This window comes from Triturus cristatus, chromosome 5_1 (assembly GCF_964204655.1).
Source record: "Triturus cristatus chromosome 5_1, aTriCri1.1, whole genome shotgun sequence".
Taxonomy (NCBI): Eukaryota; Metazoa; Chordata; class Amphibia; order Caudata; family Salamandridae; genus Triturus; species Triturus cristatus.
Window position 1 is genome coordinate 926330387 of NC_140587.1, and position 27225 is coordinate 926357611.

At 43.8% G+C, this 27225-nt stretch overlaps 1 protein-coding gene and 1 long non-coding RNA gene across 3 annotated transcripts in view; one reads left to right on the forward strand and one right to left on the reverse strand.

Moving 5' to 3' along the window:
• LOC146832686 (uncharacterized) overlaps positions 1–3225 on the reverse strand; it is a 164236-nt gene extending 161011 nt beyond the window's left edge. The window contains exon 1 of the long non-coding RNA XR_014961598.1: positions 3144–3225. This is a non-coding gene — a long non-coding RNA (uncharacterized LOC146832686). The remainder of the gene's footprint in view (positions 1–3143) is intronic.
• Positions 1–27225, forward strand: part of ANKH (ANKH inorganic pyrophosphate transport regulator) — a 549424-nt gene that overhangs the window by 134975 nt on the left and 387224 nt on the right. Inside the window, exons 1-2 of one of the 2 annotated variants that reach the window (XM_085605964.1) lie at positions 6014–6084; positions 7010–7137. The exons of the other annotated variant lie outside the window; for it this stretch is intronic. The gene's annotated coding sequence lies outside the window, so the exon portion shown is untranslated. Of the gene's footprint in view, positions 1–6013; positions 6085–7009; positions 7138–27225 lie in introns of those variants that run through there. 2 annotated transcript variants of the gene reach the window in all.

The window sequence follows — 27225 nt, forward strand, 5'->3', positions numbered from 1 at the left end:
TGCAGCATTATTTGCAAAGGAGGGGTAGTTCATCGTTTACACCCACCCGTTGATGACAAAGGTGGAAATGATTCTAGATAGCTTGTGTCAGTCAGTAACCTGGAAGGAGCCAAAAGCATATGTGGATTAGTGATGGCTGCTTCTTAGAGAGTATTTCATCTTAGTGTTCATTACATTAATTACATTCTCCATCAGCTCTGGAAGATGTAAAAGTAAACTTTCAAACAAAATCGCTGCCAAAATACAGCAATACCTTCAAAAACAGTGCACAAGGGTTCAAAACATTCTGAAACAGAAACTTTAACCCCACTGTACTAAATCAATCTAATCATTTAGCCATAAGACTAAAATAGACAATCAAGCCATGGAACGCCTTACCTTGGTGATTGGGACTGAAATAGACAATCTCTACGCAGTCTGGACCCTCAAGGGTACTCAGGATAGAATTATGCAGCACAGCACTGAATATGCACTTGTAAGAAGAGTTTTTTTCATACATAAAGTTAAGGATCACCGCTACATTTAGGCAACTGCAGGCTATTTCCTTACGTATCCCCACAATTGGCCACTTGAATGGCCTGGTTGCTAGTGGAGCGGATGAGTCCTGAAAGCACCCAAAATGTTTGCAAAGGAACAGATAATGGGTGAAAGTACAGTGCTTCATTTGTTACAAAATAAGTGCCAGGGCCCTGTTCAGGAGGCTACCGCAGCTTGCACCCCCATGCCCCTTGCCAGCTCTGTCAGTGACGGTAACAGCACAGCTGCTTACCATCACACTCCTATAAGTGTGGCAATTCAAACTATTCCAGGTACTCACAGCTATAAGAATCGCTTAGGTGGCAGGTATTACTCATTTTTGTTATATATCGAATTAATAAGCAATTGTTGTCGCGCTTATCTCTAAATTAGACAAACAGCACCTCCATGTGACAGACTGTCATAAGTGCCAGTGTTGACAGTTAAGTGCCCATGCCAAGCACCGGAAACTACTGTCTCAAATTAAGAACTGGTGCAAGAATTACTGTGAGAATAAACCTTTTTTACATTGCCCCCTCCTGTAGTATATTTACAAATGCAGTGCCTTTCTGTTGAAATCACATATTTATTTAATTGTATAAATGAAGATCAATAATTCTGTTTCCTACACTCTATGAGAATCTAAAAGCTGTAAGTTGCCTTGGTCGTAAAGCGTTATATAAATGGAACAGAACACATGAGGCAGGGAGTGGTTCAGCAGTTGTTGCCCATACATACAAAAAGTATCCAGCAGAAGCCTCCCAAGCAAGAACTTTGGATACATGGTGGGCCCCAGGAACATAAGTCTCCAGATCTTTAAATTATTTCTCTTTTAAATGCCGCTTAGTGAGTTAAGTAAAGGAAGCAGTGAGCAGCTCATCAGTATGAATCAAGTCCTTACAGAACCTCTTATGCATGGATAGAGAGTCTTCATTTGCACATTTCATCAGATTCAGGAAGCATCTATTTATAGCATAAAGATCCCAGACATGACTAAACTGATCAATTCTGGCAGCACAATAACTAAAAATTGTGTCTAGTGAGAAGTAGCAGTTATGGCTACATCTGGATCTCCATCCTATATAGGACTTATAACATATCCTTTGGAAAGTGGACTTCAAAGGCAGCTGTAGTGACAGCACCTGCAATGGTCCCCTTTTCAAAATTCTGAAAACTGCCATTTTTAGGTCTCACCTAGCGTTGCAGCGCGCATGCGCTGCCCGATCGGCGAGACATATTGTTAGAGAGGAGATTTCAGAAGGGGGATCAATGCCCCGCCCATAATTTTGTTGGGTCACGTCAGCATTTATGCCAAACGCTGGCTTCCCATTGAAAAGGATGCTTTTTGGCCACTACCCTTTCTCAGTGGCGGATGGTGACATTTGAAAGTGGCGAGGTGTAAAATAATTTGGTACTGCACTGTGGCGAGCGCGCGAAGCGTGCAAGCCCGAACAACCTACGGGAGGTTCGGGGAGGTTCTCCCCGCGAGCAAATTTTGAAAAAAGAGTGGACAAATGGTGCATTTTCAAACAAATTTGAGGTCACAGAAACCCCTCTTGACTAATTTGCAAATGTCCACTTTCACCTCGCCAATGTTAATACCAATGAGTGGCTGAACAAAGTGCTGTGCCTGACCTGCACAATGATGCTGTCCGAGCAGGCATCCTGTCTTCCGTGGTTTTACTGCCCCCATAAGAACAACATTTCAAGTGCTCAGTGACAAAGGCCTGCCAGAAGTGCTCCATCTTCTACAGATGGGTGTCTCATAAAGTTATCAGAAAAACTCCACCTTGTGACTAACATAACTGAACATGTTGGTATTGTTACTAATTGCAAACGAACCGCACTGTCCAGTGTTTCACATACTGTGTTTTCAATAAACATTATTTTGCAGAAGACACATACGTTATTAAAGCAAATAGCACCTGAAATAAACATGCAGTATAACAAATACAAAAAGCCGTCTTTGTGAACTTTTTCACTAGAACCCCTACTGTGACGGAGCATACATATAACTGAAAAAATATAATTTCTCTCTCTCCACACTCTCTCTCACACACACACACACACGCAAACACACACACCACATGCACAAACACCACACACACACTCACGAAAAATAATACAATAATTGGTTCTATTGAGGGCAGAGATATAAGTATACATAAATCGGGGGGAAGGCACCCATTTTTGACAATTAATTAAGTCGGTATGAAAGGCGGCCACTTGCGCACCACGCAGCCCAGCTGGCAGTGCTATCTTTTTTCATATGATGTTTAAACAAAACAAGGAACAGAAAAATTATAACTATTAAATGCATATGAGGAAATGAATAAAGCATAACTTCTGCCTGCATAACGTACAAAGATGTGGAAAAGATGACCAAGGAGGGGGTGTTGCATTAACCAGGTTTTCAGATGGCACCACTGACTAAATTGTTAACTGAATTGCAAAGCGTCAGTTTGCTCATTCACATGTAGCACACACACCAGGATGTTACCGAGCACAACTGTCAAACAAAGTATTAATTTACGCTTCACTTTAAAGAGCACAACAAATGTAGTACTTTAAAGTGTAATTAAGAAATGTCACCTAATCAAAAAGTGCTGGAGCGTTCCTTATGTTACCTTTTCCTTGCGCAGTTTTCCCCAAAGCTGAGACTGTCCGCATGCTGTGGAAGGTGCCTACCAAAGCAAGTGTCATTCTCAAGTGCCACACTGCGCACAGCTCTGACTGGTTCGACAGGGTGTGCAACATTTTAATCGTTAGCTGCTCAGAAGAAGAGTCAGGTTACTTGACAAACTGCCCATCCTGTCACAGGCCCTCTGTACTCGTAAAATCCAATTAGTGCAAAACGTAGTCTGCCTTCACCCCGAGCCTGCCTTATAGCCTGACAGCTGAGTAGTGCCCTGCCCAGAGATACCCACCACATGGGGGGTGGCATGCCTGCCACCCAATGTGCCTCATGAGGACTTCGGACTTTGCTTTGGATGAATACTTTGACAATGGACATTTTGTAGAATCTTAAGGATTCTGCTTAAACTACGCATTAAAAACATGTGATTTGTATAACGGTGTGCAAGTATTTAACAACTCTTTTTCCTGTACATTGTGGTTTTTGCAGGGCTGGTCTCATAACTGTTCCTGATCACTCGCCGCATTAACCTCAAAGCGTGACTCAGCACTTGGTCTCATAGTTCTTCATCATCGCTTGGGCAATAACCTCAAATGGTGGCACCAACCATGTCTCATGGTGCATAGGTAATGCTTGAAAAGATCGGCACTTTATATGGAGATCTGAGGCGCGCAGGGTCAAGGCCTGGAGCCGCAGCTGAGATGTCTGTCCTCGAGCGCCTGGATGGTGCAAACAGACATGTGAGCACTTGTCTGTGCGCTCAGTCAGCAGTAATCCCAAGGCATTCCCAAATTAATTTGTCTTGCGCCTAATGAAGATTTTGTGAAGGCCTCATGATTAGGTTGGCAATGTTCCTGTAAGGGGATCACGCTTCAGGCCCTCTGAGGATGCGGGCCAATGGGCTGGCCTGCACCTGGCACTTTAATGGATCTGCACTCTCTCTGTCCCAGGGCTCTGTACATGGGATGGGAGAGGGTGGTCGAGAGCCTGAACTGGAGTGACCCCGGCAGGTCTAAATGTGCCCAAGCAACCTTGACATCCATCCATCCCTCTGGGGTAATGAAGGGAAGTGACAGAGGCAGCCACGGGCATGCTCACGGGAGGGGGAGAAGTGCTGGGGATAAAATTAAACAGATAAATGTTACCAATCAGACCAGGGTCCCCGCTGACGCCTGCCTGGCCACTGCTGCAGGCTCAGCCGTTTCCCGTCAAACGTGGTAGTAGTGGTGAACATGAGGTTTGTCTGCCTCGATGAGGAGGCTCTGACGTCACGCTCGCTCCTGTGCTGCCTACGTCTCAGCCAATCTTCCAGCAGCAGCGCCAGGATTGGCTTGAGCAGTAGTGCGCATGTTCTGTTTAGGGCTTAAAATTTTTGCGACCAGCCCGAACATGCGCACTAGGCTGCTCATTAGAAGAGCGGCATGGAACAACCCTCGCTCTTCCAAAGAGCAGCCTAGTGTGAGCATGTTCAGGGCTGATCGCAAAATGTTTAAGCTCTAAACAGAACATGCGCACTCTTGCTGTGCGCTCCGCCGACCACCTGATAGATATTATCGTGGATGGCTCGATGCACATGTACTTACACTGAAGTCCTGCTACCCCGCCCCCTTCTGTGCCGACTGCCTCAGGCGGCCTGAATTTGCAAATGTGAGTGTGAGAGTGACGGCAACGGCACGCACGCTTGTTACTCAGTCAACTCCTCCACTCATGCCTCAAATTAATTAGTGGGGCAACGCCCAAGCGCCCTAATGGATGCACCGGCCCTGCCCTTTCTCCTTTTGGTCCGGCCCATCCGGACTGGATCGTCTGTTTTGCGGCTGTCACAAAGCAATTTCTTATCTTTAGGGGGGCCATCTGTTTCTAATTAGCATGGCCTTAGCGCGTTTGTGCGGACGTACTTGTTTAAATGAGCTTTCACTTTTGTTTGCGAGGCGCTCGCAGGGGCCATCTGTTTTTTTCTTCAGTGTTCCTAATGTGCTTTAAATAACTTTTGTGTTTGTGCTTTTTTTTAAATGAGCTTTCACTTTTTTTCGCGAGCTTCACGTGCCCGGGGTTGTTTTGCCTCATGCAGGGCAGCCGCCGGCTCCGAGGGTCCACCACGTCTCGGCGGGCAGTCTATTATTGATTACTTGCTAGTTCTGCCACCCGGGCTCGATGTGAGAGGGAGCGCGCCTTTTTCTGCAGCCTCTCCGAGCTGTCTTGTCAGCCCCGCGAGACGCTGCAGTGATTAGGCAAAGTCATACTGACAACTTCACCATGTTCTACATTTTAAACATTTACGTTATTTGTATATTTATCAGAAAAGTACTTTTGGGAATGCCCCCCCCCCTTAAATCCAAATATTTACCAACTCTCTGCAGCGTGCGGGAGAGTACACGGCTGTCCCCGCTGTTTGCCAATGTGGAATGTGTGACTTGTGTGAGCAAGTATTTTAGTTTGAAGCTCACTTTCGACATTGCAATCCCAGACATAGTTGTTTGTTTAAATCATTTCTTTCCAACAAACATAGTCCATTTGTGGCTCAGTTCGGTTTACTGTTCAGAGCTACCAGTGGCATGCGGCTTCGTGGCGCTTTACCTTCCTTCCCTTCCTCATCAACTCCAATCTCCCTACAATTAACACCACCTCGCCCCCCCCCTACCAGCATGCCACCTTCTGGCTGTACGTCTTCCCTCTCCCCCATGTACCTCGGTCCTGTGCTCTCCTCAGGCTCCTCTCCCGCATTGTCCCAGCAGAGCCCCCTCCCTGTCAGTATCACCGGCTGTGTCTGCGAGGGAGCGGGGAGGGGGAGCGGCAGGTTCTGGCAGCAGGCACCTGTGATTACCTCTCCTGTCTTCCCTTCACCCTGGACCCCCTCCCACCTGCACCCGCTCTCAATGGCGGCCATCCTGCCACAGTGACCATGGAGGGCAACACGGCGCAGGACATGGCAGGTCAGTAATGCTGCCGGCGTCTGCATCTCATCCACCACCCCCCCTGCCTCACTGTCCCTTCCTTCCTCAACTCCAATCTCCCTACAATTAACACCACCTCACCCCCCACCCCCACCAGCTTGTCTCCATCTACACATGTATTCACGTGTATTCATATTTTCAAAGCAGCAAAAATGGAGCAAAACATATTAGGCAAATTTTGCTGTTGCTCGAACAAGCTATCGTTTTCATCCTCTTTCTTTTATCGGTTTCACTCCCTCTCGTCTCCTTTTTAATTGATCTCCGTTGGTCTTTCTCTGCCCCCACACATTCCGGTCTCTCTCCCAATCTCTCCATTCTATCTCACTCTTTACCTTTCTGTCTTTCTGCCCCGTCCCTCTCTTTCATTTCCGTTTCGCCTTCATCTTTAGCTCCTATCATGTGGTTCTCTTATGTCACACTCTTTCTTGCTTTTCTTTTTCATTCTTTCTTCTCTCCCATCTCCCGTTCTTATCTCTCGTAAATTCGCTGTCTCCTGCTCTTTCCCACCAATTCGTTAGGTAGTTTCTCTCTCCTTTCTCGTTCATTCTCTCCCCCCAGCTCACCTGCTATTGATTTTTTCTCCTCCACTCTAACTCTACATTCCTCTATCTATTTTTCTCTTCTCTTCCATTCTCTCTCACTCTTCGCTACTTAGTAAGTGTTATATAAATGCAAATACTTACCTCTTCGCCCTTTCCCTGGCTTTCCTCGCCCTTGTTTCGCCTTCCATTCTACCATTTGCCGGCACTCTACCGACCCCTAGAACTCTTGCAGACTTTCACTCTTTACTTCTCACCACCCCTCTACCATCTCTTTATCCTTCAGTTCCTCGTCCCCTTCTCGCATTCATTTATGTTTTTCACTATTTCTCCCGACCCCTTTCTCCTTCACTTTTTTCTTCCAGTCGCCCTTTTCGGGTGCTGCGGCACTGCGGCCTTCAGGAGCCCTCCATAGCGGCGCCCAATCCTGGTGGGCTCGGCTCAGGTCTCCCAGGGCCCCCAGCACAGCACCTGGCCGTGAGCAGTATGCAGGGTAAGGCCGGTCAGTGAGCTTTATTCCTTTCTATGTCTGTGAACGTGCAGCGGCACAGCTCATCTCGATGTTTGTATATAGACATGGCTGGGGTTATTCTCACATAGTATAAACTAACCTCTGTGTATGCCGATCTGTGGCACTCTTTTTAGGTCTTCTCTCTCTGCCCCCCCCCAACACACTCTTTTTATTTTTTATTTTTAAACTTTAATAAGCGAGGCGCTGTCTTCCCGGACACCGTGCTATGTAATGCAATAGGTGTTGCTTTTGGTATTGTAAATAACAATGCCTTTTAACTTTTTTTAAAGGCATTGCCATTTACATTGTCAGTAGCTCAAAATAATGTCATTGCAAGACCTATTGCATTGTAAATGCTTGTTCAGGATGGCGGAGCCAGCCCTCAGCACTGATGACTTTCAGTGATAACTGTTTGCACGGGGCACAAATTGGCTCATGTGGCTCCATGAGCAGAGGCTTTATGATTACACCCTTAAGAAAACTCTTCAGTCTCCCAAATAAGCTAGAAGACTTGAAAAAACGTTGATGCCATCAACACTTCTGTTAATTAGCCGGTGTCTGTCCATAAGCACTTCATAAATTCTTCTGTTTATATACAATTGCCAGGGCCGGTTTGCGTTCCCAGTCAGGCCCTGGCCATGATAATTTGTTTCCTGTGTAGCTGGGCTGACACAGTCTTGCAGCTACATTGTAATGTAAATAACAGGTGACATTACGCAGAGTTACTCATTTTGTTGACATCAGAAGGATGAAGGGCTGAGAGGGCCCTAATAGGATTCAAATGTGTGAACGAGATGTCGTACACAGATATTTCCAGCACCAACCTTTCCCTGAGCAATGTTACCTTCATCTGTATTTGCAGTTTACAAGACTTCTGGTGCAAGTAACTTGGTTGCAGTATTACATTTGTGCCGGCAGTTGCAGCTGGTGACACTGCCTTTCAGGTTAGTCGACCAGAGGCTTAATCATGATTGGCTGCCCTGGCTCTGCCCAGAGCTCAGCGCTTGTTTTTTAGGGTGTGAGGTGTCTAAAGTTCAAACTTAAGCAATTTCTGCCTCTTGTTTCCGACTTGTTCTGTGGTTCTGTGTAAAGTTCACCCATTACAATTCTGAGTGATATGTTTGAACTTTTGACCCCTGGCTGAGCCAGTGCAGCCCATCAGTGTAAGTGCTTATTTGTTTTCAGTAGACTTTGACCCACAGCAAAAGAAAGAAAAACAGAAAAATGTGGCTTAGAATGATAGGAATCATGCAAAAATCTGAAAAATATAGGAGTGGCGCAGCAGCCCTGGCAGTGAAACTACTTCTTGTCAGGGAGTGTGCACATTTGATCAGGAAAAATACCTTTACTCACATTGCAAGACAGCCAATGAATAGAGTGCACTGAACCATTGCCCCATGCTGTATGTTGATGTACGTAGAAGCACATTGTGAATGGCCTTGAATAGATCAGTGGATGAAGTGGGCTGACGACTATCCCTTGTACAATGCATTCATGTATGTATTGTTATTATTTTTTGTCACACAGCTAGCTGGCCAGGCCTAAAAGTTGGATTGGAAAAGAAACCGTAAGTGTGAGGTAACGAGACAGGAAGTGTAAGGAGATAAAAGAAAGAGGCGTGAGGCAGAATCTAGGCCTAAGGGCCTGGCTTACAGTTGGAGGCCAGAGTACTCCGTATAAATGTAGCGGATGTCCTTAGAGCGCCAGTGGATATAATGTACTTGTAATTCAGCGGTCGGACATACTCCACGTTTTTGAAGGAGTTACCTGTCTGCCAAACTCAATAGTGCCTGGAGTAGGCTTGCTGTTCTGCAACCTTGCATTCTTTAGCTCCGGCAGGAAGTTTCTGATACAATCTTTGTACCGCTACATTATAATATCACAAACCAAGCACCTATTGGTTGCCTGCCACTGATACCAGGTCATTGAGCTGTCTATGGTTCAGTACTGTAGCAGAAGAAAGAAAACAGAAGCCATGAGTTGATCTATGTGGTTGCATTTTGTAAAGGACTTTTAACTTCATCTTTGTTCTCCACTGATTGAAACCTGGATCTTTCGCTGACGATGCATGTTGCTCCATTTGAGGAATCGTTGTATTCTGTCTAGACCACCTTAACAGTTTCTGTAATGTCCTCTACACAGGGCGACGAGAGGAGTCAGAGGCAGGTTCGTAGCTAAAGTATTCTTTACTAAGAATGGCCTCTCTATCACGTTTATTCCTCTACTTCTGGGAGAGCTATCTTTCCTCTGTCCTGATCTGGAATGTCCTGCTCGTCCTCGCTCGTTCTTTCCTGTGCTTGGGCCAGGGAGCTGGCTGGTCTCCAGTCCTGGCTGTGACTCTCTCCTGAAGAGATCTAAATTCCATAGCATTTTTTTAAATGGAGTTTTATATAGCGCAAACTCACCCCGAAGGTATCGGAGCGCTTTACATGAGTGCCAGTTGCGTGACGGACACATTCATTTATCATGCCATTAGGTCATTATCGATTCCTCGTGTATATTCCAGATGATGACTTGTCACTGGAATCAGAAAAATGGTTTACCTTCCAGAAATCCTTTCAGAATCCTTCGAACCAAATATTCACCGTGAGGTCTGTAGAATGGTAATCTCGTTTATATCTGTGAATCCCGGCAGGGCGCTTCGCTACGATCTTCAGATATATGACTCTGCGTGTGCCCTTCAGGGGCGGTGGGTGAGATTTGAAAGTGGTGGCGCGCAACCGAATTAGCAAACAGCACCGTAGTGAGCGAGCGTAGCGAGCGAGCCCGAACCCCAAAAGGGGGGTTTGGGGGGGTTACCCCCCCCAAGAAAATTTTGGAAAAAAAGAAGAAAAATCGTGCATTTTCAAGCAAATTTGAGAAAGCAGGAAGGTTAAAGCAGCAATTGTGAAAGTGCAGTTATTACATTAATAGATGGCATAACATAGGTAGCTGCTTATTCAGTATTACCACAGAGCTTCATACTTTCTGTCCTATTTTGCTCAGGTGCTGAATTCAGACTATAAGACTCATGGAAATCTCAGCTCTAAGAGTAGAAGAAGTTGCACAGCAGTGTAATGGTTGCCAGGCTCGTTCCGCAGGAGCGTCAGGAACTTGAAGAAAAGTCCACAGTCTTCCCCTACGGCCTTCCGACTCTATTAGAATAGACTCTAGAGTAACGAATGGCACGCAAGGGGAAAACAGGGAAACAAAACAAGGAAAGGCGGGGGAAGAAAAACAGTCTTACAACATACTGAATATTAGACTCTAGAGTAACGAATGGCAAGCAAGGGGAAAACAGGGAAACAAAACAAGGAAAGGCGGGGGAAGAAAAACAGTCTTACAATATACTGAATATAAAAGAGGCAGCGCAATGCGCTGTTACCGTGATTCTGGTTGAGCTGAACTTTGTACACACACTTCACATAGGTCCACGCAAGTACCCCAAATATAAATGGTATAAAGCAGTGTTTCCCAAACTGTGGTCACATTCCCAGGGGGGTCCTCAGGCAGTAATTTTAAAAGCACAAAAAAGTTCCTTGTAGAATCAGCAGTTTTCCAGCAACAATAAAAGTGTCAAGATTACGTCGGTGATTAATGTACCTGCTGGAGAGAGATGAGAGTTGTGTCAAGTGGCAGCTTTGACTTATCTAATGTAGCACAGAGGGTTAATATGCCTACTGCAAAGAACGTGTACCATGCATTTTGAAAAACATTTTTTATGTGCCTAGGTTAGTGGGTTACTGCTTTAGTCACAGATTCTTTTGTTACTGTGCAGTTCATAAGTGACAATAGTAATCTAGCACAGTGACCTATAAACTGTCATCAAAGAGCTGCTTGCAAGCTGCATGATACAAGTTAGAAACATATGTTTGTTTCAAGTCTTTCATTATCCTAATCCTGCTAAAAAGGTTTATTTGGGTGGAAATACATTTTTATTGTTAAAGTCAATGCTAACCAGTGTTATGTTCTGAATCCTGAGTTTGTGCTTCTCCAGACCAAGCACTCTTTAAAAATGCCTACCAGTATGAATAACATGTGAATCCTACACCCTGTAGTCGCATTTGCCTTATGTAACATTTTCTATACACTGATTTACACGTATGAATCATTGTCTCCATGGGGCAGATTTGCAAGAAAATTGACTGTGTGTCGCAAGCCATTTGGCTGCGCCGCACTGAGTCACTTTCGAAGCACAGGGATGCGACATATTTACAACAATATGTTGCATCTCTGTGCTTCCCCCTGTGCTGGCGCACAAACTGCTGCCATACGCCTGCACAGGCACATTTGCACCATGGTGCAAGGATGCCTGTGTCGTGGGGAGATTGTTTATGTGCAGGAAGTAACCCTTCCTGCATGTAAACAATCAGAAATGGCGTTTTTCAACTTCTAAGTGTGCTGCATTAGCACACATAGAACTTGCAAAACGTCATTGTTTTACTGATTGTTTATGTGCAGGAAGGGACACCTTCCTGTACATAAACAATCACCAGAGGTAATATCCTGTTTCTATGCGTGCTGCAGAATGCAACATGCATAGAAAGAGGAGAAATTAATAAATTTCTCCAAGTTGCCCCTCCCTACGCCTCCCCTGGGGTGGCGTAGCATTCAGACACATTTCCAGATGTACGATTCCTCGTAAATCTGGAAATGTGTCTGGTTCCATGGGTTATGCGTGGGAACACCCACAGCAACACTCATGGAACGTCCCTTTCACGTAAAGTGCTGTGTGCAATTGGGCCATATTTACAAGACCAGTAAAAGTCACGCAGGGTTGCTTTTCCTGCCTTGGAAATATGGGGAACTAAAATGCGTCACTGGTGCATCACTTTTTGTGACGCACCTGTGGCGCAAGGGGCTTGTAAATCAGCCCCTATATGTGTGTGATTTAAGGTGCTCTGACATCCTTCAATGGTATGAGAGATGTTATAAAACAAATTAAATACATGTGACAGAGGGGCTATGGAGAGATGAGAGGCACTGTTGGAGGAGGATAATATGGGAATCATTGAAGAACCCCAACAAAGATTGTCATATCCTGGTGCATAGTAAGGTCATCATTTACTACTCTTTAAAAGCTGATACAATTCAATATATAATGATACATTTGTTGTAGACTGCACCATTATTTCCTAAATTGTCTTGGGGGGAGAGCCTCCCAAAGCCCCCTTTGTAGTGGTCAGGCGCACTCACTGCACTAGGTGTGCACTGTATGGGGACTGGTCTGAAAACATTTGCCTGGGCTGCTTTGGGTTTCCAGTCTGGCCCTGGCAGGAGTCTCATACTGCGAAATAAAACCAACCATTTAAAAGTTAGTCATGGAGATGCAGCGCTAACCCTCCTGTTTTTTGCAAATTCTTTCAATATAAAATACTAAAATCCTTAGTAATTCGAGTATCCGTTTTGTGTGCACACGTGTGTTTATTGTTTTCGAATTACTGTTTTAATGTTTGAAATTTAAGTCATACAAATTGCTTGGGGGTCCCCGGCTTCCAGTGGTGACTCAATTGGGGTCCTCAGGAGTAAACAGTTTGGGAACCACTGGTATAAAGGTTTTCGCAAATTGCCAAGGGGAAAGGTTTGATAGGCAACACAAGCAACGAATCGTTCACCCTGCGGGAGACAGGTCCGGCCAGTGAACAAAGGTGAGCAAATCTGTGTAGTCTCCAAATAGAACAAACACTACAAAACTTTTAAAAACAGAGATAACAATGCATTTCTTACCTCAATCAGAATTTTTGGTATTCAAACAAGTAGCAGCATTCACTTTTTGTAGATGAAATCCGCACGTCTCTCTTTCAGTGTAGCAAACTTGTCAATTACTTTCATGTTGAAGTCCGGTATCTTTTGGACTAGCTTGTGCTTGCTATGATAAAATATTCCCCGTCCCAACTGTATTCTTTAATGCTGTCTACGTGACCTCTCCCTCTGGTGCTCATGAGTGCAATGCTGGGGTTGCCTGGTTACCAGCCTTGTATACCACGTTCCATTCACAGGATTCTGCTTCTGGTGCCGCTGGGACGGCACGCGCCTTTCAAATCAATATAAAATGCAGGCTTTTCTAAGTCTTTATTTTAAATAAATGAAACTTTTTATCATAGGCCTCATTACCATCCCTTGCTCAAACAGCGCTCCTTCATTGTACAAATTAAATGATTTTTACTGGGCCACATCACCGTCTCCAAGAGGGGAGAGGATGTGGTTTAACGGCTAGAGCGGCCGACCTTGAAGTTCGGGACGAGGTTCCAGTCTGACAGGGGGCTCAAACGCCCTGTAAGTTTTGGGCAAATCTCCCCCTGCCTTAATAATTAATGTGTTCCTCTGTCATGTAACTGGTGTTCAAGTAAAGCGCTCTGATAGCTTCGGGTCGATTTAGCGCTATAAAAAACTGCAACAACAAAATCTCCCCGTCTGGCCTGCTCCCCCCCCTCGAGTACTGTCCAGTAATGCACTCTTTCCTGTGTTACGAGTTACTACAGCTGTTAGACACTTCTGAGAAATTACCTATTTCCATTTTATGAATTGTTTGAAGAATACTTACATTTGACACTTTCTACTGTTTTAAATCCGTTGTATACAAATTGAACGGGATTAAAAAGCCATTCCACTCATTAACACGTAGAGAAGCCCTTCCCGTCCCCCTGCATGTCCCGGCACATTAATACATTCGCCCTGAAAGTTTTGGGCAAATCTCCCCCTGCCTTAAGAATTAATGTGTTCCTCTGTCATGTAACTGGTGTTCAAGTAAAGCGCTCTGATAGCTTCGGGTCGATTTAGCGCTATAAAAAACTGCAACAACAAAATCTCCCCGTCTGGCCTGCTCCCCCCCCTCGAGTGCTGTCCAGTTATCCACTCCTTCCTGTGTTACGAGTTACGACAGCTGTTAGACACTTCTGAGAAATTACCTATTTCCATTTTATGAATTGTTTGAAGAATACTTACATTTGACACTTTCTACTGTTTTAAATCCGTTGTATACAAATTGAACGGGATTAAAAAGCCATTCCACTCATTAACACGTAGAGAAGCCCTTCCCGTCCCCCTGCATGTCCCGGCACATTAATACATTCGCCCTGAAAGTTTTGGGCAAATCTCCCCCTGCCTTAAGAATTAATGTGTTCCTCTGTCATGTAACTGGTGTTCAAGTAAAGCGCTCTGATAGCTTCGGGTCGATTTAGCGCTATAAAAAACTGCAACAACAAAATCTCCCAGTCTGGCCTGCTCCCCCCCCTCGAGTGCTGTCCAGTTATCCACTCCTTCCTGTGTTACGAGTTACGACAGCTGTTAGACACTTCTGAGAAATTACCTATTTCCATTTTATGAATTGTTTGAAGAATACTTACATTTGACACTTTCTACTGTTTTAAATCCGTTGTATACAAATTGAACGGGATTAAAAAGCCATTCCACTCATTAACACGTAGAGAAGCCCTTCCCGTCCCCCTGCATGTCCCGGCACATTAATACATTCGCCCTGAAAGTTTTGGGCAAATCTCCCCCTGCCTTAAGAATTAATGTGTTCCTCTGTCATGTAACTGGTGTTCAAGTAAAGCGCTCTGATAGCTTCGGGTCGATTTAGCGCTATAAAAAACTGCAACAACAAAATCTCCCCGTCTGGCCTGCTCCCCCCCCTCGAGTGCTGTCCAGTTATCCACTCCTTCCTGTGTTACGAGTTACTTACGACAGCTGTTAGACACTTCGGAGAAATTACCTATTTCCATTTAATGAATTGTTCGAAGAATACTTACATTTGACACTTTCTACTGTTTTAAATCCGTTCAGGCTGGGCTCAGGCAGCGACGCGCACGAGTCAGTCGAGACAGAGTGAAGAAGTGAACCCGACCGTTACTTACGTCACGCGCTCGGCATCCAATATGGATTGCCCGCCCCTGCGGTGACCGGCCAATCCTGGCGCAGTGGCGCTGCATGCAGCACCAGGATTGGCTTGGAGGGCACAGTGACTCCTCGCCCTGTCGCCCTTTTGCTGCCAGCGCTGCCGCCAGCAGGTCCTGCACTCCCCCCCCCCCTACTAGCTAATGGGGCCGGCCTGGGTGCGCATGCTCGGGCAAGTTGCTGCCCGAAGCATACATGCGGGGATAAACGTTTTTTTAAACAAAGACACCAGCCAGCCCGGCCCGCCCCCCCCCCCCCCCCCCCCCCTGCACACTCCCGATAAAGTCGGGTGCTGCCCGGCGCCGTGGAATAAGTAATTAAGGTAATTATTTCGAGTTTCTGTTTAACATTTATTTTAATTCTTTAACGCGGGTCCAGGGCTGGTGGGGCTACGCCCCTACGCCCCAATGGACGCACCGCGGCTGGTGCCCTTCAAAACAAACGTAAACTCACAACTCAAGAGACATGTAAAAACAGAAAGCATACAAATCAAAGCCCTGGGTGATATTCATGAACAATAAATGTGTGGTCCAAATCTCTTGGCCTTTCTCATTTGACTGTTCTCTGAGGTATAATGGACCGTTGCTCGGTGCATCACCCTGTTCACGTCGCTGGCAAACCTTGTGAATGTCTGACTCTGACAAACAGAGCCGGCCTTTGGGAAGATAGCGCCACGGGTGGAGAGAAATTTGGCGCCCTTGCTGATGCTAGTACATTAAATCAGGCAACAGGGGGTCCCTTTTGTGTTCACTGGTCAGGACCTGGATGAGCAGGGACTGGCCCCTGAACACAAACATCCCCCGACCAGTTCACCTAAATCACCGATGCCTCCCGCAGATGGTGGTTTTGTTGATGTGTGCCAGCAGAGGACAGAGGGTGAAGGGAGGGCAAGGAAGGGGCTAAAGGGGTGTTAAAAGCATTGCCTGCCTTATGATGATGAAGGACTACAACCAGATGGCCTCCACATGATACCCGGTACAGTGGAGAAAGCAGGATGGAGTTCGAACTCTACAGGGAGGTTGCAAAATTACATCACAACTGTGAATCCCACAATCTGCCGCAGGGTGTTATATCCTACCCGGCCATACTGGCGGCACTCTACAGAGGGCACGAGATAATCCTTCAGTAACAGTACTCTCTGCAGCATATACATGATAAATACACCAAACTGAATGAGAAGGCCACCCCACTGACCTTGCACATCAACACGAAAAGCTCTCTGCCATCAATGTGTGGAAGAGGAATTAGAGAAACAGTTAGTTTAAGTAGTTTCTCACGCCGGGGTCATTCACATCAATTCACCAAAATGGCAGGGAAGCGGAAGTGACATCACACGCCCTTCACCATCACTTTCTCTCATACACACATGCTTACATATACACACACATTCACGCATACACACACGCTCTCACATAAATACAGTCACCCGCAAGCACACACACAACATACATTTAAAATCACTTTTTTTACCTCAGCTGCCAGAGAGGGTCATATTTCAGCTAATTTAACTCCATTTTTTACAACAGAAATAGTGAAAAATATTATATACACACACACACACACACACACATATTACACTATTCGAGTAAGAATATAATTGAGAGAATACAGAGAGTGTCCAGTCTTAACTGACGCCCATATTGACGAGCTGCCTCTGTGTTCCTGGCACTGATTTTGCCACCACTGAGGCCAGGGTCTCAAAGGCAGTGCCAGGGTTAGCAAGGGGCAAGCCAGTGGTCAAATGACGTCCATGGCCAGGGTATGTAACATCCTGTCATTTGAATGTTTTGCAGCAAGCACCACGGTAAAATGCAGATTATACAAAAGTATAATCCAGAGCATAGTATAACTAAGGGTTTTACATTAATAGATTGCTCATTTGCTATTGACAAAACAGCGTGCGTTGCCTTTCATTCTATATTCTTTCAACCAAATATGCAATGATGTAATGTAAAATAAATCGATCTTCCAATCAAACGTAGTAGCTGCTTCACACTGTGACATAAAGTACTGATTTATAATGCACAGCATGCGCGTTAAAGGGTCTGGCAAACACCATAAAGTGAAGCTGGGTATTTCACAATAATAGCCAGTGGACATTTGCAATTGGCTGCTTCAAACGCAGGTATTCAGTCTGTAAAGTTGCTGTAGACTTGCAAGGTTTACGCTAGTTGACAAGCAGCTGTATAAAGATGGCGGATGTTGTTTGCGCATCAGTTTACACACCCCAACCCCTCGATAGCAGCAGTATGATGAGCAGATATACCAAGAATGATGGATTGCCCTTGTGCTTTTTAAACACATAGGCAGCTCCTCCGCTATGGAGGAGGAGCGTCGCCCCACTTCTTTTATGCAGTGCGAAGCAGAAACATAAAATGATAATAAGTTTGAGCAATGCTTTGCGGGTGGGTAAAAGGGGCTGCTCTGCTTTCAGCGCAGAGCAGGGGAGAAGTTGTTTGCCCACTCCTAAGTGCACAATGACAGTTTGGTCAGCCCTCTCGATACGGCCAAAACAGTCATGCACACTTTTCTTGTTCTCCATGCAGGCTGCATTACAGCCTGCATGGAGAACACGTTCAGGCACCCATTCCCTGGTTGAGCATCGAATCAGGTTGCTCAAAAACAATCTCAACGCTGCATTGCAGCGTTGTGATTGGTCAGTGGGGCCTGCTTCTTGTTCCTTGACTTACACGAGGAGAGCAAGAGCAGAGATGCAGGACCCGGCGGGCAAGGTAAGTTTATTTATTTATTTTTATATTTGCACCCTCCGTGAGCCCTGCCCGACCCCCCATGCGATCCCCAATGCCTGCCCCGCCACACGAGAGCCATGCCAGCTGCCACTTAAAGTCACACATGCCTTCGAGATTGGTAGTGTTTTGTCTTTCCCAACTCGCTTGCCAGAATGGATATTTATTCTAGGGTATAAATGAGCATTTTCCATGCATCTCCACTCAGAGCCTACTTTGTCAGCTGATGATATAGTAAAACACAGGAACTGTCAGGGTTTGATGGGCTGCTTATTGCTGGGCCCCGGTGCACCTGCACCTGCTGCACCAATTGCAGCTAAGGCCCTGCACAGTGTGTTTAACGTTCAGTTTCCATAGTTGTTCATTCTATAGCTACTCACATAAATTCATCACAGAGAGGGAAAGGTAATTGCGCCCACACTGTGTGAAGGCTGGAAACAAAAGGCAGGATGATAGTTGACAGAAAGGCTTCCACGGTATTGGGAGGCTTCTAACAGCTCTCCTGCTTATAACAAGCATTTACAATGCAATAGGTCTCGCAACTGCGAGTTTTGGAGCTATTGGCATTGTAAATATCAATGCTTTTACAAAAATTAACACCTATTGCATTGCAGAGCGCGGTGTATGTGAAGACGGCACCGCGCTCATTAAATTAAAAAAGAAAAAAAGAGTGTGGTGACCCTGAAGCGAGCGCCGCACTCATGATTAAAGTTAGTTAATAAAAGCATTTTTCAAGTGCTTCAATGCCTTATGAGGGTAGTATTTATATACAATAGTAAAATATGTTTCAAGCGGCACAGGCCATTCATTATGTGTACATTAAGGGAACAGATACATAAAACAAGGACAAGATGTGGTCTAGTGCTCAGGTTGATCTCGAAGAACAAATACTATGCAGAAATTATATACTATTCAGCATCGAAACGCCTGGATATCATTCGGTACGTGGTGTTAAGCGATGCTAACATTTTCACTAATATTCACAGAAATAAAGTTGTTAACAAGTAGCATTGCTACAGAAGTACCATCTGTATTTTCTAATATTCTGTTCAGTTACATGAATGTGGAAAGTGCTTTGAAGCAACTATTACGTGCCACTATATTAATGACAAAAGCTGTTTAACACAGTAAACTGTAATGCATCTATTTTTCTATGATTATGAGAAAGAGGTCCAACGTTAGTAAAATCAGTATTTTTTTTATGTTCTATGTCTCAGTGTGCTTTAAAAAATATGAACCTGGTACTAATATCACTTGTTTATTTATGTATGTTAATGTGTGAAATTTATATTTGACCTTGGTCTGTGCCATTTCTTTCAGTGTGTATGAATGCATGTGTGAATGTGCTGTTTACATGGACAAACCTTCAGTGTGTATGAGTGCATGTGTGGATGTGCTGTTTACATGTGCGAACCTTCACTGTGTATGAATGCATGTGCGGGCATGCTGTTTACACGGAAAAACCTTCATTGTGTATGAATGCATGTGTGGATGTGCTGTTTACATGCGCAAACCTTTAATGTGTATGAACGCATGTGTGGACGTGCTGTTTACACAGACAAACCTTCGGTGTGTATGAATGCATGTGTGGACATGCTGTTTACACGGACAAACATTCAGTGTGTATGAATGCATTTATGAATGTGTTGTTGACACTCTCGAACCTTTCTGTCGCAAACAAGATTCCTTTAGGCTCCTATTTTAAGCATACGGGTACCCATTCTTGTCATACATACATCATACAAGATCATCAGCAATCTAAAAAACCAAAAAAGGATAATATAAAGATGACATTTTTATTATATAAACATATGTGAATATTTCTGATCTAAAATTTAAAAAGTGTGTACAATAAATTCATAAAAACACATCCAAAATATAAAATAAAATAAATAAATTTGTAAATTGTATAGCGCACTACTCACCCGCAAGGGTCTCAAGGCGCTTGTACAAATACCGCTGTGGAACCCATCCTGGCTTTCCCTGTGAGGCGTCCACTCCTGGGCACCCCAAGGTGGGGGCCAGGCAACCTTAGCGTTGTGGGGGCCGTTGTGGAGATTAAGCAAGCTATTGCCCAGAGTTACAGAGTGGGACTCCATGATTGGAATGGCACCGAGGCAAGAATTATCAGGTCCGTGGAATTTTTGAGCCCAAGACCCGCCGAGGCAGGGAATTGAACGCTGGTCTCGGGCTAGACCTCTGCATCAGGGTCTGCCGCTCTAATCATTGAGCCACACTTCTCCATCAGAGATACATCAGAGATACAATTTTGCTTTAATTAAAAACACCTAATGAAACAGACTATAGTAATCGATGGAAACATAAGACCCAATGTTATTTCAATGGCACACCAAGTCTTACAACCAAGTAATTCGGAGGTCAACCCAGTGTCGTGTTGTCCTTATTCTCGGTGACCTCAAATGATGCTTGGGTGCTCAAATACACACAGCGACGCGTTTCAGTGGTACAAATTGATATGCCACCTTCTTCAAGCTAAACGTTAATGAATCATTGTTTCCCAATCTAGGTCTATTGCAAAATGTTCCAATCACCAATAGGAGAAAAAAAAAATTTCTTCCTCAAGTGGAGTTCTTATTGCCACCAAATCACACAATGTGTGAAGAAAGATGCATCACAAAAGAAGTTCACCCTTAATTCGTAGTTTTCCTTTCATATATTCTTTTGTTGAATTTATAAACGGACAGACTGTACACCAAATTCCATCAGCCTTCAATCTTTTGATACAATCACCAATAGTGTAGTCCGGGACCTAAAAAAGTCTCCGCTGCTCCAAAGCGTCTCCGCGTCCGACCGATCGTTCTCGAACCTTGCCAAAAGGCACATAAAGGCAGTGGAACGCTGCGCAAGGACAAAGGCAAAGACTCCCTTAATATGGGATTAGAAGACGTAGCTGGTTTGTGGACTCTTACTACAACACAATGCTGAGCTTTTTTCAAGAAGTGAGCAAAGTTGACGGAAGCAAATAATTACTACTAAGAAGGGGGACCCCTGGAAAATGATGAAGGCAGGTATGGCAGGGGGAATAAGGACCACCAAAAACAAGAAATACCTGCCAAAATTGTTCAGAAAAGGCCCTAAAAAGGGTCCTAATATTAACAACCACACACTGGTGCAGACCAGGACAAAAATCAAAATAATCCAACAATGATGTTATTTAATCACACTAGTTGATCATATTTATTTTCTGTATTGTCAACACCATTTTGTCAATTATATACAAATACATATATTGCAAAACAACATTCCACAAATCTCATTAATATAATAACTATGTCCCACACGCCTCATTCAAAAAACGCAATCATACTATCACACATTCCACAATGACATCATCCTATATATAATACCAAACAGTTTTTATTCACAGAAATAAAAGAACATCAAGATAGTAAAACTGTCACATGCTGGTTGAATGACAAGTTGACAGTTATCATCCACAGAATGTGGGTAGTGATATTTCAACTACCCAGCAACCTTAAAAACACCAACACGCATTTCGGTGTCAAGGCCCAGCCGGGGCTACACCTTCATCAGGGCTAGGATGGACAGGTGGTATGGGACAGACACACCTAAAATCACAGAAGAAATATATATAATTTCAGAATACATTATGCTATGGAAAAACAACGATACAATATACAAAAAGTTTTTTTGTCGCTTCAGCTCTGCCACAGTGTGAATAATCAATTATATGATAAGCATAATAAGGTAAAATGGAATAGAGTGCACTACCAGAATAGGATGAAAAATAGAGAGAAATGAAGAAACTGAGTAAAACTCAAACCAGTACCGCCCAAAGATAATGGACAGTGCAAAGTCCTCAAAACCGTTTGGTTATCAGGGAAGGATAAACCACCAAAGAAATTAAAAGATAAAGAAAACACCCAGTCACAGTGTTAGAGACACCAAAGGAGTACATATTGCACATTGTCACCCATCGCAAAGTGGTATACCAAAAGGCATTCTCTTATATAATGCCATTAAGTACCTGATGGTCAAACTCTTTTGCAGAATCGAAAAATAATTTTCCCCAAACTATTTAGTGGGCTCCGGACAAGGTTGATAACCTTACATATATATCTGAGATGATAAGCAGAGAATATAATTTTAGAAAAAAGAGTAATCCCAATTCAAGACCCATTCACACAGAGGGCGCGCACGTATATAGTAGAGGCGTCAAACCAACCTACCTATCAGTGTCCAATATGGTCCTGACCCATGGTTAAAGATCAAAAGGGTCCACGATGCAGAAGAAATAGTTAGGAATATTACGCCAAAGAATATGGTCGACGATAGGAGCTTGATGCCAGTTTCCAGAAACAGATAATATAGATACCTGGATGACAACAAGGAAAATGCAAGATCATCAGGGAAATGGGGGTGACTTTGTTTAAAAGACAGTGAGGGCAGGAACAATAAATCAAGTGCGTGCCTCCTATGCTATCAAGAAAAAAGCATACATGATGCCACTGCTATTGCAAGGTGTGGCATCCTAGTCAAACAAAGTTTTTTGCTAGGTCATGCCAGGCCAAGAATAATCAAGGGCCCATCTAATTTAAAATGATGTTAGGAAAAAAGGAAGCCTGCTCTCTTTAGACTAGAGGGGTAAGACACATCAGTCTAAAGGGCGCTGCGTATAGATAAGAAATGGCCAGCGCATGAAGAAATATAGTTCGCCTAACTGGTGAATGATAAGCGAGAAGACACACCCAACAAGCCACCGTACAATGAGGGTAACTAAAGCAGGGACATAGCGCGGCCATATCGCGGGAGAACAAAGCAGGATAAAGAAATTTATCCTCTCGCGAGTCCAGTACATCTTACCTGGATATCAAGAGAGCTTCAGTAGAGCGATACGTTTTCTACGACTCAATGCGGGACGGCCATCTTCAGGTAACGAGCGATCGAAGAGTGGGAACGACGGAACTGTCAGTCATTTCCTTATGCCGACGAACCAATAATGCTGAGGATCGTCAGGAAATCAAGGTAGAGAGCAGACTGCGGGAGGCAAGGTCTATCGAAAGAAAATGGCGGCCATCTTACAATAATGGACAAACTTAATTCAATATGAAGAGCAACGATCCTAGCGATAAAACCAGTGCCTTAAAAGGGGGGGGGGGGGGCAATGGCACAAAGAAAAATTCCAAATATGCCAAAAAGTAGAGAATTATCCATGTCGTTCCTCGAGATAATGAGTGAGAGTATTAGGAAACACATCGTAACAACTCTATCCCACAAATGAAAAGTGAATAAAAATTCAAAGGGAGAGTTTTAATGATACAGAGAAAGAATAGGGAACCAATAAGAATCCTAGTGTGCCAACCATAAGAGGTAGCAAGAATGAAAAGGCTGCAGATGTTATTATCGTTTTCTCCAAGGGGCAAAGTTCATTTAGGCCTAAGCTAACCTCAAGAATCCAAGAGTGCCAACCATAAAGGGTAGCGAGAACAAAAGGGCTGCAGATTATGTTATCGCATTCTCCCAGGGGCAATGTTCATTTAGGCCTTTGTTAACCGCATTAAGGAGGTAGATCCAAACTACCTCTCTTTTTTTGCGAATCAATATGGGGTCTCTTCCAGGGTTTGCAACAACTTTTTCCAAAATCGGCCACTTAAGGTCATTTTCAGAATGGTTGTTCCCAATCCAATGGGAGACTAAAGGGACAGACAGTTTTTTAGTCCGAATATTGGACTTTTGTTCCCCAATTCTGGTCCTACACTCATGCCCAGTTTCTCCCACATATATGAGGTGACAGGGACATATGATGATATAAACAATGTTGGAGGTACGGCAATTCGTCATCCTTTGGAGTTTGACCGAGCGCTCAGGGGTATTGATGATATCTCCCACAAGGGCATTGGGGCAAGCCTGGCAACTACCGCAACGATGGTTGCCTGTAATGGGTCCAGGGCCATATATAGTTTTTTGATGTAGGGAAGGCGGTTCTTGCAACTTCCCTTTCACTACATGGTTTTTAAGATTTTTGTTTCTTTTAAAGGCATAAATAGGTTTGGGAAGTAAATCTTCATCATTGCCCATGTTGAGAAGATACCAACACGAGTTGATGGTCTGTCTCAATTTGTGATCGATGTTAGAATGTCTGGTCACACATACCAATTTATCCATAGGTTTATTTTCCTTGGGTAGGAACATGGAATCACGATTGAAGTATCTCTCCCTTTTAAATGATTCTTTGATCAATTTGTAAGGGTAACCTCGGTGAATAAGTTTCTCTTTAAGGATGTCAGCTTGCTTGGGAAAGTCTTTGATGTCTGAGCAGTTTCTTTGTATGCAAAGAAACTGGCTGAAGGGGATACTGTCCCTTTGGCAGCGAGGATGGTAGCTACCATACTGCAATAGCGTGTTTCTAGCAGTGGGTTTAGTAAATAAAGACACATAGAGTTCATTTTGATTGTGCTCAATCCAGACATCAAGAAACTCCAATTTGTGATTGCTGAAGTGGGCAGTAAATTTGAGATTATTGTCTGCGGCATTAATCCATAGGATAAAGTCATCCAATGAAGCGTGGTCCCCCTTCCAGATAAAAAAGATGTAATCGATGAATCGAGACCAAGCTCGAACATTCTCATGGAAGGGGGCCATCTCATTGTAGATATTTACTTGCTCAAATTGTCCCATATATAGACAGGCTATACTAGGGGCACACAAGGCCCCCATGCTAACTCCCTGTACTTGTTGGAAGTAGCAGTGATTGAATTCAAAGTAATTCTCGCTGAGAACTACCTTGAGGCATTGGATGATAAAAGGGGCGTTGCTAATCCCAGGTACAGCAAACAGGATCTCTTGCATCACCATTAATGCTCCTTCCTGGGGGATATTGGTATATAGGGACTCAAGGTCCAATGTCACCAAGAGTTCCCTATCAGCATAGTAAGAAGTTCCCTCAATTTTGGCAATGAAGTGGCCTGTATCCTTAACAAAGGACTCCGATTTATTGACCAAGGGTTTTAAAAAACGGTCAATATATTTGGAGAGGGGTTCCGTAGCAGATCCAATCGTGGATACAATAGGCCTGAGGGGAGAATCAAGGACATTCTTATGGGTCTTAGGAACCCCGTAAATGATGGGCATGCAGGTATGACTAGGAGTAAGAAATTCAGCTTCCTTGGGGCATATATATCCCATATCGACTGCCTCCTCTACCATAGACAAAATACGTTGTTTCAAGGCAGGTTCAGGGTTTTTCACAATTTGTTTATAGTGTCTGGTAGAGGCAAGGAGTGTGTTCACTTTCTCAACATATGAGGGGGTATCAAAAATCACGATACCTTCACCCTTGTCACAGGGCTTGATTGTAAGAAGTTGGTTTTCTTTTAGAGATATAAGCGTGGTGTTTTCAACTCTGGAAAGGTTGCAAGGAGGTTTGGGTACGTATTTGATAATTTTATGAATCTTGGTAGTCACAGCATTCTTAAAGATACCTACCTCCGGTCCAACTACATCCAAAGTGGGAGTGAAGCTGGACGGGGGTCTCAATCCAGACACATTCTCACTGGTCTCAAGAGAGGGTCTAGTAAGAAAGTATTTTTTTTAATCTAATTTTACGAAAAAAATAGGTATAGGTCTTTCAAAAATTCAAATTTATTGAAGCTAATCGTGGGGACGAAGGAGAGGCCCCTGGACAGGAGAGTCAGAGCTTCCGAGTCAATATTGGTAGTAGACAGGTTAAAGACAGGGATATTTTTTACGTTTTCCAGTATTGATGGTGACGTGTCTGGATATACATTTGCAGCTGACCCTGACCCTGATGGAAATTCCTCTGTTGTGGGGTCCGTGTTCTGGAGCGGAAATTCCCCCTGCGGTTGCCTAAAAAACGATTCGGCATTGCAGATCTTTCAAAGGATTCCAGTCTAGGCTGGTAGTCGGGGTTATAGTTGAGGTCTTAGTTACTAGGACCCTCACCTTCAGAGTCCGTAGTATCCGAAAAGGTAGTAACCCGTCTATTACCCCATCTAGGGGTACCACTCTGGGGGGCATAGTCTTCTGAGGTATTATAGAAATTAGTCGCCAGGTATGGATACGCGCGCTCTTGTGTTCATAGTCGAATATCCTTCCTAAGTTTATCCGTTTTTCTCTTTAGGAGATGATCTGATAATGAATCTAATTCTAAGCAGATTTCTTCTAATTTTTTCTTACCCATATCGACTGGGTTGTCTTTTTTCAATTTCTCCTCAAGTTCTTCTGTTTCCCTGTTAAGGAGAGCTATGACTTCTCTCGCGGTCTCAATGATCAAACTCATCCAATCCCTGGAGCACCTATTGGATATTAAGGCGCATTTCTCCAGGAATTGTTTGATTTCTATAAAAAGACCAGGGATATTTCTGACCCTTAGTCCGATGGGAATAGTTCCAGCCTTCAGATATTCCAACATGAAATTAGCGTGAAATTCAGTTCGCTTAGATTTCTTCTTGAGATTAAGGAGTTTTGTCCACTCTCCCTCCAACCCTTTAGTGAGAGAAAACTGTTTGTCACTACCAGCAGATAGGCCAATCATTCTTGCAAAGTCTTCATCTGAAAACCCAAAGGTTTTAACACTTTCCATCATGTAGAAATAGAATAAGCCCAGATAGACAAAAGAATCCACAAACAAATAATCACATAAATAAAGTTCATAGGGAGATAGAAAACTCAGTTTCTTCATTTCTCTCTATTTTTCATCCTATTCTGGTAGTGTACTCTATTCCATTTTACCTTATTATGCTTATCATATAATTGATTATTCACACCGTGGCAGAGCTGAAGCGACAAAAAAACTTTTTGTATTTTGTATCATTGTTTTTCCATAGCATAATGTATTCTGAAATTATATATATTTCTTCTGTGATTTTAGGTGTGTCTGTCCCACACCACCTGTCCATCCTCACCCTGATGAAGGTGTAGCCCTGGCTGGGGCTTGACACCGAAATGCGCGTTGGTGTTTTTAAGGTTGTTGGGTAGTTGAAATATCACTACCCACATTCTGTGGATAACTGTCAACTTGTCATTCAACCATCACGTGGCAGTTTTACTATCTTGATGTTCTTTTATTTCTGTGAATAAAAACTGTTTGGTGTTATATATAGGATGATGTCATTGTAGAATGTGTGATAGTATGATTGCGGTTTTTGAATGAGGCGTGTGGGACATAGTTATTATATTAATGTGATTTGTGAAATGTTGTTTTGCAATATATGTATTTGTATATAATTGACAAAATGGTGTTGACAATACAGAAAATAAATATGATCAACTATTGTGATTAAATAACATCATTGTTGGATTATTTAGATTTTTGTCCTGGTCTGCACCGGTGTGTGGTTATTAATATTAGGACCCTTTTTAGGGCCTTTTCTGAACAATTTTGGCTGGTATTTCTTGTTTTTGGCAGCAAATAATTACCCTTAAAGCTGCCCGCTTCACTGTTAAT